The sequence below is a fragment of the Bombus affinis genome, unplaced genomic scaffold (assembly GCF_024516045.1).
Source record: "Bombus affinis isolate iyBomAffi1 unplaced genomic scaffold, iyBomAffi1.2 ctg00000878.1, whole genome shotgun sequence".
Taxonomy (NCBI): domain Eukaryota; kingdom Metazoa; phylum Arthropoda; class Insecta; order Hymenoptera; family Apidae; genus Bombus; species Bombus affinis.
Genome location: NW_026109416.1, coordinates 27501 through 40044, shown reverse-complemented (window position 1 = coordinate 40044; position 12544 = coordinate 27501). Strand labels below are relative to the sequence as shown.

Below are 12544 nucleotides of genomic sequence, written 5' to 3'. Positions count from 1 at the left end.
TGCGACGCGACAGGCGCCCACTCGGGCCGAGACCGACAGCACAGACGGGTCGCGACGTTCTACTAGGGGAGAAGTGCACGACTACGACACCGGCGCGTTCGACACCGAAGGTGGCGTGCCCTCGCTAATGGAACCACGAAGGCCCACCCGGAGCATCGCTCACCAACGGGAACCGGCGCCGTCGACGATGAATCTCCCCATTCGATCTTTTGGGTTTCTCAGGTTTACCCCTGAACGGTTTCACGTACTCTTGAACTCTCTCTTCAAAGTTCTTTTCAACTTTCCCTCACGGTACTTGTTCGCTATCGGTCTCGTGGTTGTATTTAGCCTTAGATGGAGTTTACCACCAACTTAGGGCTGCACTCTCAAGCAACCCGACTCTAAGGAGAGATCCTCCCGAAACGCGTTCCGGTCGCTACGGGCCTGGCACCCTCTGTGGGTACATGGCCCCATTCAAGATGGACTTGGACGCGGTTCGACGTCACGGGATAAACGGATCCTCCCGAACACTACATTTCCCAACGGCGGAACCGCGGGATTCAGTGCTGGGCTAATTCCTGTTCGCTCGCCGCTACTAAGGAAATCCTTGTTAGTTTCTTTTCCTCCGCTTAGTAATATGCTTAAATTCAGCGGGTAATCTCGCCTACTCTGAGGTCGCTTCAACGTCACGACACGAGACAAAAATGTGATTTTTTTATTCAAAGAAAAAAAAAACACGTTCGTGCCGTGTATGCGCGAACACTTCGAACAAAGCTATGAAACTCCAGTACGAGAGAAGGTGGTATTTTTTTTATCTCTATATGCGAAAATCGCCTCAAAGAGAAAAAAAAATAAAAATTCGAATAGAACGAGAACACTCTTTCCTTCCAGAGAAGCGTTTTAAGCATCGCGCCAAAGTGCCCTTTTCTTCGTACGTCGTATCATGTTCGAGCTAAGACTCACGCCAGACATCCTAAACGATCGTCGGTGATTTTTAACGCCCGTCCCTCAGTCTCTTACAGCCGTTTCTCTACTCTCGACAAATTCCAGCGGTTCCTTGTTTTCTGCCGGCACAGAGATCGAAACGGCAAAGTTTCTTTGCTCTGTACCGACGACGACGAAAACGCACGGGAACGCACGCAAGTGGAAAAGCGAGCGAGACGTACACTGTGGTGTGTTCGGGGACTGGACGACCGTCGACGTTAGGATGCGCGGTCCAGCGATAGACGCCGAAAAGGCATGGGATGACCAACACTCTCTGTTTTTCGAGTACTTGTAGCGCCGAATTGCCTTAAAAAAAAATCACACGCGCGCACGACTATCACGTCGTACGCGCGTGTATACCTCGTCTTTAATTAAATCAAAGTTTCACTCCAGCCTCGCCAAAGGGGATCGTCTTCTTCCTCGTCTACGATCTCTTCTCCTGTACGTGTCCAGAGATTCTCTCTGGCATGACGACGACGACCATCCAACGACTTTGTAACGGACTCTCGTGCGCATCTTCGTCAGGTACGGAAACGTTGCGCAACACCTCGAGCTTGGTAAAACACCCGTAGCCGATCATAGACACGCGCTAGTTCGCACACGATTTCTACGATTTCCGACGAACGTGGCTTTGGGCCAGGGCCGGCGGGCAGAGAGATACGCGAACGACGGGGAAAATTCGTCCCGATACAAGTAACGCGTACTCTCCGATCTCCGCGCAACGCCTGGGGATCATCTCCCTAAGTCATCAGCGCTCGAAGAAATCACGTGTGCGTTCCCGGATCTACGGCTCTCTTTCGGGGATAAATTACAAGCACAGAGTATGTTAAACGCAACGACGACCCATCGATGCGACGGTCCTCGTCGTTGTCAGTCGCTCGCGCAGAGTATATCTCTACGCACGAAGAGACGGAGTGGGCATTAGATCCCTGGGGCTATTCGAGTAAAACGTCTTAAGAAAAGACGGTTGTACGGCAAAATTCCGCACCGTTACCAAGTTTACTTTTATCTGAGGCTGTTCTCCTTCTCTCCTCTCTCGACCGAGTTCCCATATTTGCTTTCTCTCAGTCTCGCCAAAATAATATTCATTTAAGACGACGTCGGGGGCGCGGACATCGTGCTCATCGAAAACCTGCAAACGTATGCAAATCTGCTGATATGAAAAAAAAATCGGTCACGAGGACAACACTACGTATATATATATATATATATATATATATATAATATATTCGATAACCGACACGAAGCGGTGCATAAGCGGGCGGTCGTACGAAAGGACGACTCACGACGCCGCTAGCACTCACGCAGGTCCGTGACGGTTCTCTCCGCTCTTATTCGTATCCTTCTTCGTGCGCTTCCTCCGACTCTGAAACGTTCTACGTATCGTAAGAACGACGGCGGGTTGTCGAAGGCACCAAGGGACAGAGAGAGACAGAGGTAGAGTTTCGTAGTGTCTCCCGTGAACACGATAGTTTATATATCGAGCATGCGTACGAATTGCACGGTCTCGACACGACCGCGACGAACGCCGACGAGCGTCCAACAATCGCTCGTACGTCGCGTACGTTCTCTCGCGTCCGCTCTTGTTCGTATCCTTCTTCGTGCGCTTCCTCCGACTCTGAAACGTTCTACGTATCGTAAGAACGACGGCGGGTTGTCGAAGGCACCAAGGGACAGAGAGAGACAGATAGAGAGGAACGACACGCAACGCAAGCAGTCTTAGGTTTACGTGAGCAACCCTCAGCCAGGCGTGGTCCAGGAATTGTATCCGTGGACCGCAATGTGCGTTCGAAATGTCGATGTTCATGTGTCCTGCAGTTCACACGTTGACGCGCAATTAGCTGCGTTCTTCATCGACCCACGAGCCAAGTGATCCACCGTTCAGGGTAATCTTTTCATATATTTTTTAAAACTCTTGTACTCCATGTACTCTTAATACTCGGTTCGAGCGAAGCCGAGATCCGACACGACCGACCAACGGGAATCGGACGCGCAGAAGTCGCCGGAAGATCGACGACACGAAAACGTTCGAAAATGAAATCCGACGAACGCGCGAAGATACGCGCGTCCGCCGGCCGGGCGAAAAGTACATTATGATATATAACAACCATCGAGATCGAAGCTCCGTTCGTCAGGAAACGACGGGGATATAACACCCGATTCTGAATCCTCTGTGCAGCACACGATCTCGCGAAGAAATACGCACGGTGGCTAGCCCATATATATATATATATGTGTGTGTGTGTATATATAATACGATATGCATTCCTCTCGTCCAATTATTCAAGAAAAAGAGCGTGCGCCTCCATCGTTCGGGTGATGTAAAGATTCGATGGGACTCGCGCGACCCTCGGCCTCGAGCGGTCTTTCCTCCCAATATCCAGAAGCCGAGCTTTGAAAAAACTCTAGCGACGGCACGGGTGTCCGACTCACGACATCGAGGCTTCGAAGTCGGCGATCTCCTCCGAACGGATGGCGATCGCGACGACTCAAAGCGTGAAAAATCGACGAAAGAGAACACATCTCCGTTCAGGTGATTGTTTTTTTTAAAAAATAAAAAAATTCGATGGGACTCGCATCCATCTACCTCGCGCGGTCTTTCTTCCCAATATCCAGAAGCCGAGCTTTGAAAAAACTTCAGCGACGGCACGGGTGTCCGACTCACGACAACGAGGATAGACAGCCTGCGGTCCCCTCTGAACGGGTTATATGCGACGAACTAGACGAAACTTTAGTCGTTCAGGTGGTATAAAAAAAAAAAATTCGATGGGACGCACGCGCAGCCGTCGTCCTCGAGCGGTCTTTCTTCCCAATATCCAGAAGCCGAGCTTTGAAAAAACTCTAGCGACGGCACGGGTGTCCGACTCACGACATCGAGGGTAGACAGCCTGCGGTCCCCTCTGAACCAACTTCGGCTAGACTAGTTACGAATCGTTGCTACGCATCGTCATCATAGTCATCGTCATCATCATCATTATCATAGCGGGCCAACATCCACGCAATGCGTTTTCGTTCTAGGTTACCCGATCCACGAGTATGTTACAAGTGGTTTCGTTATTTCGAACAAAACGACATACGAAGAACACACGCCCTATGGGTAGGAAGCACGTTTCGAGAACGACCGAGAGCGGTGAAAGAGACGAAAGGTCGACGCGCATAAGGTATCCATGGATCTTCGAAGAGAACCTTCGAAGATATGTCGGTATCCTTTCTACATGCGCGACTCGCTACTCGTACTTTCGCTCTCGTCGACTCGTTTTAGTCGCTTCGTTCGATCCCAAAGAGGAGTCTTCGATGTCCCGTTGCTAGGAGGAGAGCAAACGCAACACAGACCACGAAACATAGAAGAGAATAGGCGAGCATGATCTCTCCGACACGAGGCACTTTAGAGATTTTGTTATTCGTTTGTACGGTCTCCACGACGCAAAAAAAAAAATACGAGATCGTGGCGGCGGGTCTTTCTGTATACGGCCTCACGCAAGCGCCTCGATCTCATTTCTCTTTACGGGTGGTTTCCATTCGTAATTTTTCGTTCGATATTCGTGTCAAAGTTTAATTTTCGAAAGCTCAAGTTCCCATTTATAGTTTTATTATAAAATCATAATATTCGCAGACGGCGGGTCTTTCTGTGTACGACCTCACGCAGGCGCCTCGAATTCGTTTATGTATGTATATATATATATATATATATATATATATGTATCTCTTCATCCCGATGATCGAGAGAGAGTGCCACCTTCTCTTCATATAGTTTCGTAGCTGGAGGGTCGTCTCCTCCTTATGTCTTTTCATCATTTTGCCAACGGAGTAAGCCACGCTCCGGGCGAATTTAACTGTTCTTTGTTAAAGTATATAGCTTGTTGATACGTCGTATATACTTTGGTTCGTCGATATAGGAGGAGTACGGCTCCTTACCGACTTATACAGTTTCGTATTTTTCAAGTGTTCAAGTCAAATTCTTTAAGTTTTTGTGTTATATCGTTAATGATCCTTCCGCAGGTTCACCTACGGAAACCTTGTTACGACTTTTACTTCCTCTAAATGATCAAGTTTGGTCATCTTCCCGGTAACATCGGCAATGCTTATCACATTGGCCGCGCACCAGTCCGAAGACCTCACTAAATCATTCAATCGGTAGTAGCGACGGGCGGTGTGTACAAAGGGCAGGGACGTAATCAACGCGAGCTTATGACTCGCGCTTACTGGGAATTCCTCGTTCATGGGGAATAATTGCAAGCCCCAATCCCTAGCACGAAGGAGGTTCAGCGGGTTACCCGGGCCTTTCGGCCAGGGAAAACACGCTGATTCCTTCAGTGTAGCGCGCGTGCGGCCCAGAACATCTAAGGGCATCACAGACCTGTTATTGCTCAATCTCGTGCGGCTAGAAGCCGCCTGTTCCTCTAAGAAGATTTGTTTGTACGTTGGTAGTAAAAACCCACCGACCGAAGCCGGGGGCCTTCGAGATACCATAAGTTACGTCTATTTAGCAGGCTAGAGTCTCGTTCGTTATCGGAATTAACCAGACAAATCGCTCCACCAACTAAGAACGGCCATGCACCACCACCCACCGAATCAAGAAAGAGCTATCAATCTGTCAATCCTTCCGGTGTCCGGGCCTGGTGAGGTTTCCCGTGTTGAGTCAAATTAAGCCGCAGGCTCCACTCCTGGTGGTGCCCTTCCGTCAATTCCTTTAAGTTTCAGCTTTGCAACCATACTTCCCCCGGAACCCAAAAGCTTTGGTTTCCCGGAAGCTGCCCGCCGAGTCATCGGAGGAACTTCGGCGGATCGCTGGCTGGCATCGTTTATGGTTAGAACTAGGGCGGTATCTGATCGCCTTCGAACCTCTAACTTTCGTTCTTGATTAATGAAAACATTTTTGGCAAATGCTTTCGCTTCTGTCCGTCTTGCGACGATCCAAGAATTTCACCTCTAACGTCGCAATACGAATGCCCCCATCTGTCCCTATTAATCATTACCTCGGGGCTCCGAAAACCAACAAAATAGAACCGAGGTCCTATTCCATTATTCCATGCACACAGTATTCAGGCGAAGGTAGCCTGCTTTAAGCACTCTAATTTGTTCAAAGTAAACGTATCGGCCCACCTCGACACTCAGTGAAGAGCACCGCGATGGGATATTAGTTGGACCGCCCGCGAGGAGCTAAGCCCACCGATAGGACGTACCACATAATGCCAGTTAAACACCGCGAGCGGTGAACCGACACTGTGACACACAGATTCAACTACGAGCTTTTTAACCGCAACAACTTTAATATACGCTATTGGAGCTGGAATTACCGCGGCTGCTGGCACCAGACTTGCCCTCCAATTGGTCCTCGTTAAAGGATTTAAAGTGTACTCATTCCGATTACGGGGCCTCGGATGAGTCCCGTATCGTTATTTTTCGTCACTACCTCCCCGTGCCGGGAGTGGGTAATTTGCGCGCCTGCTGCCTTCCTTGGATGTGGTAGCTGTTTCTCAGGCTCCCTCTCCGGAATCGAACCCTGATTCCCCGTTACCCGTTACAACCATGGTAGGCGCAGAACCTACCATCGACAGTTGATAAGGCAGACATTTGAAAGATGCGTCGCCGGTGCTAGATGACCATGCGATCAGCACAAAGTTATTCAGAGTCACCAAAACAAACGATGGACGGACAGACGAGCCATCCGCCACCGATTGGTTTTGATCTAATAAAAGCATTCCTACCATCTCTGGTCGGAATCTGTTTGCATGTATTAGCTCTAGAATTACCACAGTTATCCAAGTAAATGTAGGTATGATCTAAGAAACCATAACTGATTTAATGAGCCATTCGCGGTTTCACCTTAATGCGGCATGTACTGAGACATGCATGGCTTAATCTTTGAGACAAGCATATGACTACTGGCAGGATCAACCAGGGATCTTATAATATATTCCCAAAAACCAGCATTTTCGTTTAAAAGTTCTCTCTGTGTCGTAGGTGGGACGTAAGCACCGTACGACGAGACTTTTCATTTTATATATATATGTAATATGACTTAGAGAGCAACGTTCCATGGTTCAGTAACAACGTCACTCAGCCACTTTAATTCTCCTCCTCTCTCACCATCATATATCGATACAAAGATTCATACTTCACAGAATTATTTCTGTTTGTAACTTTTCTCCTCCAACTTCTCTCGTAGAATATAACTTAGCGGTAAAGCACGTATACGCATGCTGGACATACCGTAAGAATATTCTTTTATAAGCTTCAACACCTCTGTAGAGACGCGTTACCAGAAGATAACGCACTCTACAGAACGCCAAAAGGACCATCGTGCAGCTACAAATAGCTTACAACCGATGGTCTCTGCAAGAATGGCTACTCCGTAAGTACAAGCACACACGCATCCAACTTTTGTCAAATACGTGCACACAGGTCACCAGCTTCCCGACTAAGGGGAAGCTTGCCACGTTAACGGTCATTACGTCCTAGACTTCGACCCGCGGCGCAGCAGTGTAGAGAAAAAACCAGTACGAGAACGGAGGAACAGTCGAGAAATAGCGTAAAATACACTAAGACTCGAGGAGCGGTGACTGAATTCTCAACCGAGGCCGTAGAATAGCCACGCGCCCAGCGCTGTTCCGACCGAACCGTCCGGCTCGACGCTTCTCTTATAGATACCAAGGGGCCGGCCGGAAGGCCGGCGCCGGTCGGGCTAGCGGCCGCGCGCTTATGGTGCAAAACCTCCGTAGCAACGTACCGTTCGGAAGGGACGCTGGAACTTAGTCGCTCGCACGTTCAATAACTACTATATAAAGGCGATATCCAACCATCGAAATATTTTACCACAAGCATTATTAACATATTATAAATGCATTTTTACCAAAAAATTAATTTTTTTTTCACCGAAAAATTGCATCAGTAAACATACAGTTTTATCGACTATGGACGAAAAATAACTTTATAATCGATTAAAACACGTTAAAATAACACGAAATATGTAAAAAGATATATACCTTGTAACATTAATTAACGAAAAAATTGCAAAAATATCCCAGTCGTATCAGTCCGACGGAAGCTAATTTTTCAAAAAATTCGACAAAAATGTTTAATCCGATTGTATTTAATAGAGATATAACGATCCCTGTCAAAAAAATTATACCTTATAACGCTTTTTAACGAAATAACTCGAAATAACCATTTCGGACTTTTCGCACCGGCCGAACTTCTTCAAAGTCCCAACGTCCCGTCGCATAGTTCCGTTTCTAGAAAACGTTCCAGCGACCAAATAAACGCTTAATCCCGACGTAAAACGTCGAGATACGTCCATTTGTGCAAAAATATTCCTACCTTGTAACACTTTTAAGCGAGATAACTCGAAAAAACGTGTTCGATACGGAAATTTTTCAAAGTCCCAACGAAAAAATCGAAACTTTGTAGAAGGTCTTGGGGACGACATAAACGCTTAATCCCGACGTAAAACGTCGAGATACGTCGATTTATGCAAAAATATTCCTACCTTGTAACACTTTTAAGCGAGATAACTCGAAAAAACCTTTTCGGTCTTTTCGCACCGGCCGAACTTCTTCAAAGTCCCAACGTCCCGTCGCATAGTTCCGTTTCTAGAAAACGTTCCAGCGACCAAATAAACGCTTAATCCCGACGTAAAACGTCGAGATACGTCCATTTATGCAAAAATATTCCTACCTTGTAACACTTTTAAGCGAGATAACTCGAAAAAACCTTTTCGGTCCTTTCGCACCGGCCGAACTTCTTCAAAGTCCCAACGTCCCGTCGCATAGTTCCGTTTCTAGAAAACGTTCCAGCGACCAAATAAACGCTTAATCCCGACGTAAAACGTCGAGATACGTCCATTTATGCAAATATATTCCTACCTTGTAACACTTTTAAGCGAGATAACTCGAAAAAACCTTTTCGGTCTTTTCGCACCGGCCGAACTTCTTCAAAGTCCCAACGTCCCGTCGCATAGTTCCGTTTCTAGAAAACGTTCCAGCGACCAAATAAACGCTTAATCCCGACGTAAAACGTCGAGATACGTCCATTTATGCAAATATATTCCTACCTTGTAACACTTTTAAGCGAGATAACTCGAAAAAACCTTTTCGGTCTTTTCGCACCGGCCGAACTTCTTCAAAGTCCCAACGTCCCGTCGCATAGTTCCGTTTCTAGAAAACGTTCCACCGACCAAATAAACGCTTAATCCCGACGTAAAACGTCGAGATACGTCCATTTATGCAAAAATATTCCTACCTTGTAACACTTTTAAGCGAGATAACTCGAAAAAACGTGTTCGATACGGAAATTTTTCAAAGTCCCAACGAAAAAATCGAAACTTTGTAGAAGGTCTTGGGGACGACATAAACGCTTAATCCCGACGTAAAACGTCGAGATACGTCGATTTATGCAAAAATATTCCTACCTTGTAACACTTTTAAGCGAGATAACTCGAAAAAACCTTTTCGGTCTTTTCGCACCGGCCGAACTTCTTCAAAGTCCCAACGTCCCGTCGCATAGTTCCGTTTCTAGAAAACGTTCCAGCGACCAAATAAACGCTTAATCCCGACGTAAAACGTCGAGATACGTCCATTTATGCAAATATATTCCTACCTTGTAACACTTTTAAGCGAGATAACTCGAAAAAACCTTTTCGGTCTTTTCGCACCGGCCGAACTTCTTCAAAGTCCCAACGTCCCGTCGCATAGTTCCGTTTCTAGAAAACGTTCCAGCGACCAAATAAACGCTTAATCCCGACGTAAAACGTCGAGATACGTCCATTTATGCAAATATATTCCTACCTTGTAACACTTTTAAGCGAGATAACTCGAAAAAACCTTTTCGGTCTTTTCGCACCGGCCGAACTTCTTCAAAGTCCCAACGTCCCGTCGCATAGTTCCGTTTCTAGAAAACGTTCCAGCGACCAAATAAACGCTTAATCCCGACGTAAAACGTCGAGATACGTCCATTTATGCAAAAATATTCCTACCTTGTAACACTTTTAAGCGAGATAACTCGAAAAAACCTTTTCGGTCTTTTCGCACCGGCCGAACTTCTTCAAAGTCCCAACGTCCCGTCGCATAGTTCCGTTTCTAGAAAACGTTCCAGCGACCAAATAAACGCTTAATCCCGACGTAAAACGTCGAGATACGTCCATTTATGCAAATATATTCCTACCTTGTAACACTTTTAAGCGAGATAACTCGAAAAAACCTTTTCGGTCTTTTCGCACCGGCCGAACTTCTTCAAAGTCCCAACGTCCCGTCGCATAGTTCCGTTTCTAGAAAACGTTCCAGCGACCAAATAAACGCTTAATCCCGACGTAAAACGTCGAGATACGTCCATTTATGCAAAAATATTCCTACCTTGTAACACTTTTAAGCGAGATAACTCGAAAAAACCTTTTCGGTCTTTTCGCACCGGCCGAACTTCTTCAAAGTCCCAACGTCCCGTCGCATAGTTCCGTTTCTAGAAAACGTTCCAGCGACCAAATAAACGCTTAATCCCGACGTAAAACGTCGAGATACGTCCATTTATGCAAATATATTCCTACCTTGTAACACTTTTAAGCGAGATAACTCGAAAAAAACCTTTTCGGTCTTTTCGCACCGGCCGAACTTCTTCAAAGTCCCAACGTCCCGTCGCATAGTTCCGTTTCTAGAAAACGTTCCAGCGACCAAATAAACGCTTAATCCCGACGTAAAACGTCGAGATACGTCCATTTATGCAAATATATTCCTACCTTGTAACACTTTTAAGCGAGATAACTCGAAAAAACCTTTTCGGTCTTTTCGCACCGGCCGAACTTCTTCAAAGTCCCAACGTCCCGTCGCATAGTTCCGTTTCTAGAAAACGTTCCACCGACCAAATAAACGCTTAATCCCGACGTAAAACGTCGAGATACGTCCATTTATGCAAAAATATTCCTACCTTGTAACACTTTTAAGCGAGATAACTCGAAAAAACCTTTTCAGTCTTTTCGCACCGGCCGAACTTCTTCAAAGTCCCAACGTCCCGTCGCATAGTTCCGTTTCTAGAAAACGTTCCAGCGACCAAATAAACGCTTAATCCCGACGTAAAACGTCGAGATACGTCCATTTATGCAAATATATTCCTACCTTGTAACACTTTTAAGCGAGATAACTCGAAAAAACCTTTTCGGTCTTTTCGCACCGGCCGAACTTCTTCAAAGTCCCAACGTCCCGTCGCATAGTTCCGTTTCTAGAAAACGTTCCAGCGACCAAATAAACGCTTAATCCCGACGTAAAACGTCGAGATACGTCCATTTATGCAAAAATATTCCTACCTTGTAACACTTTTAAGCGAGATAACTCGAAAAAACCTTTTCGGTCCTTTCGCACCGGCCGAACTTCTTCAAAGTCCCAACGTCCCGTCGCATAGTTCCGTTTCTAGAAAACGTTCCAGCGACCAAATAAACGCTTAATCCCGACGTAAAACGTCGAGATACGTCCATTTATGCAAATATATTCCTACCTTGTAACACTTTTAAGCGAGATAACTCGAAAAAACCTTTTCGGTCTTTTCGCACCGGCCGAACTTCTTCAAAGTCCCAACGTCCCGTCGCATAGTTCCGTTTCTAGAAAACGTTCCAGCGACCAAATAAACGCTTAATCCCGACGTAAAACGTCGAGATACGTCCATTTATGCAAAAATATTCCTACCTTGTAACACTTTTAAGCGAGATAACTCGAAAAAACCTTTTCGGTCTTTTCGCACCGGCCGAACTTCTTCAAAGTCCCAACGTCCCGTCGCATAGTTCCGTTTCTAGAAAACGTTCCAGCGACCAAATAAACGCTTAATCCCGACGTAAAACGTCGAGATACGTCCATTTATGCAAATATATTCCTACCTTGTAACACTTTTAAGCGAGATAACTCGAAAAAACCTTTTCGGTCTTTTCGCACCGGCCGAACTTCTTCAAAGTCCCAACGTCCCGTCGCATAGTTCCGTTTCTAGAAAACGTTCCACCGACCAAATAAACGCTTAATCCCGACGTAAAACGTCGAGATACGTCCATTTATGCAAAAATATTCCTACCTTGTAACACTTTTAAGCGAGATAACTCGAAAAAACCTTTTCGGTCTTTTCGCACCGGCCGAACTTCTTCAAAGTCCCAACGTCCCGTCGCATAGTTCCGTTTCTAGAAAACGTTCCAGCGACCAAATAAACGCTTAATCCCGACGTAAACCGTCGAGATACGTCCATTTATGCAAATATATTCCTACCTTGTAACACTTTTAAGCGAGATAACTCGAAAAAACCTTTTCGGTCTTTTCGCACCGGCCGAACTTCTTCAAAGTCCCAACGTCCCGTCGCATAGTTCCGTTTCTAGAAAACGTTCCACCGACCAAATAAACGCTTAATCCCGACGTAAAACGTCGAGATACGTCCATTTATGCAAAAATATTCCTACCTTGTAACACTTTTAAGCGAGATAACTCGAAAAAACGTGTTCGATACGGAAATTTTTCCATGTCCCAATGTGCAATTCGAAACTTTTTAGAACGTTTCAAGAACAAAATTAACGCTTAATCCCGATGTATTTAATTAGAATATATCGATTTATGCCAGAATA

The 12544-nt window shown here is 46.0% G+C and overlaps 2 non-coding genes across 2 annotated transcripts; both read right to left on the bottom strand.

The window, feature by feature from the left end:
* Positions 1–2697: 2697 nt before the first annotated feature.
* On the bottom strand, positions 2698–2852 carry LOC126928369 (5.8S ribosomal RNA). Its single transcript, XR_007716584.1, has one exon. It is a non-coding gene; the product is annotated as a 5.8S ribosomal RNA (ribosomal RNA).
* Positions 2853–4945: 2093 nt separating this feature from the next.
* Positions 4946–6868, bottom strand: LOC126928371 (small subunit ribosomal RNA). Its single transcript, XR_007716586.1, has one exon. It is a non-coding gene; the product is annotated as a small subunit ribosomal RNA (ribosomal RNA).
* Between the last annotated feature and the right edge of the window lie 5676 nt (positions 6869–12544).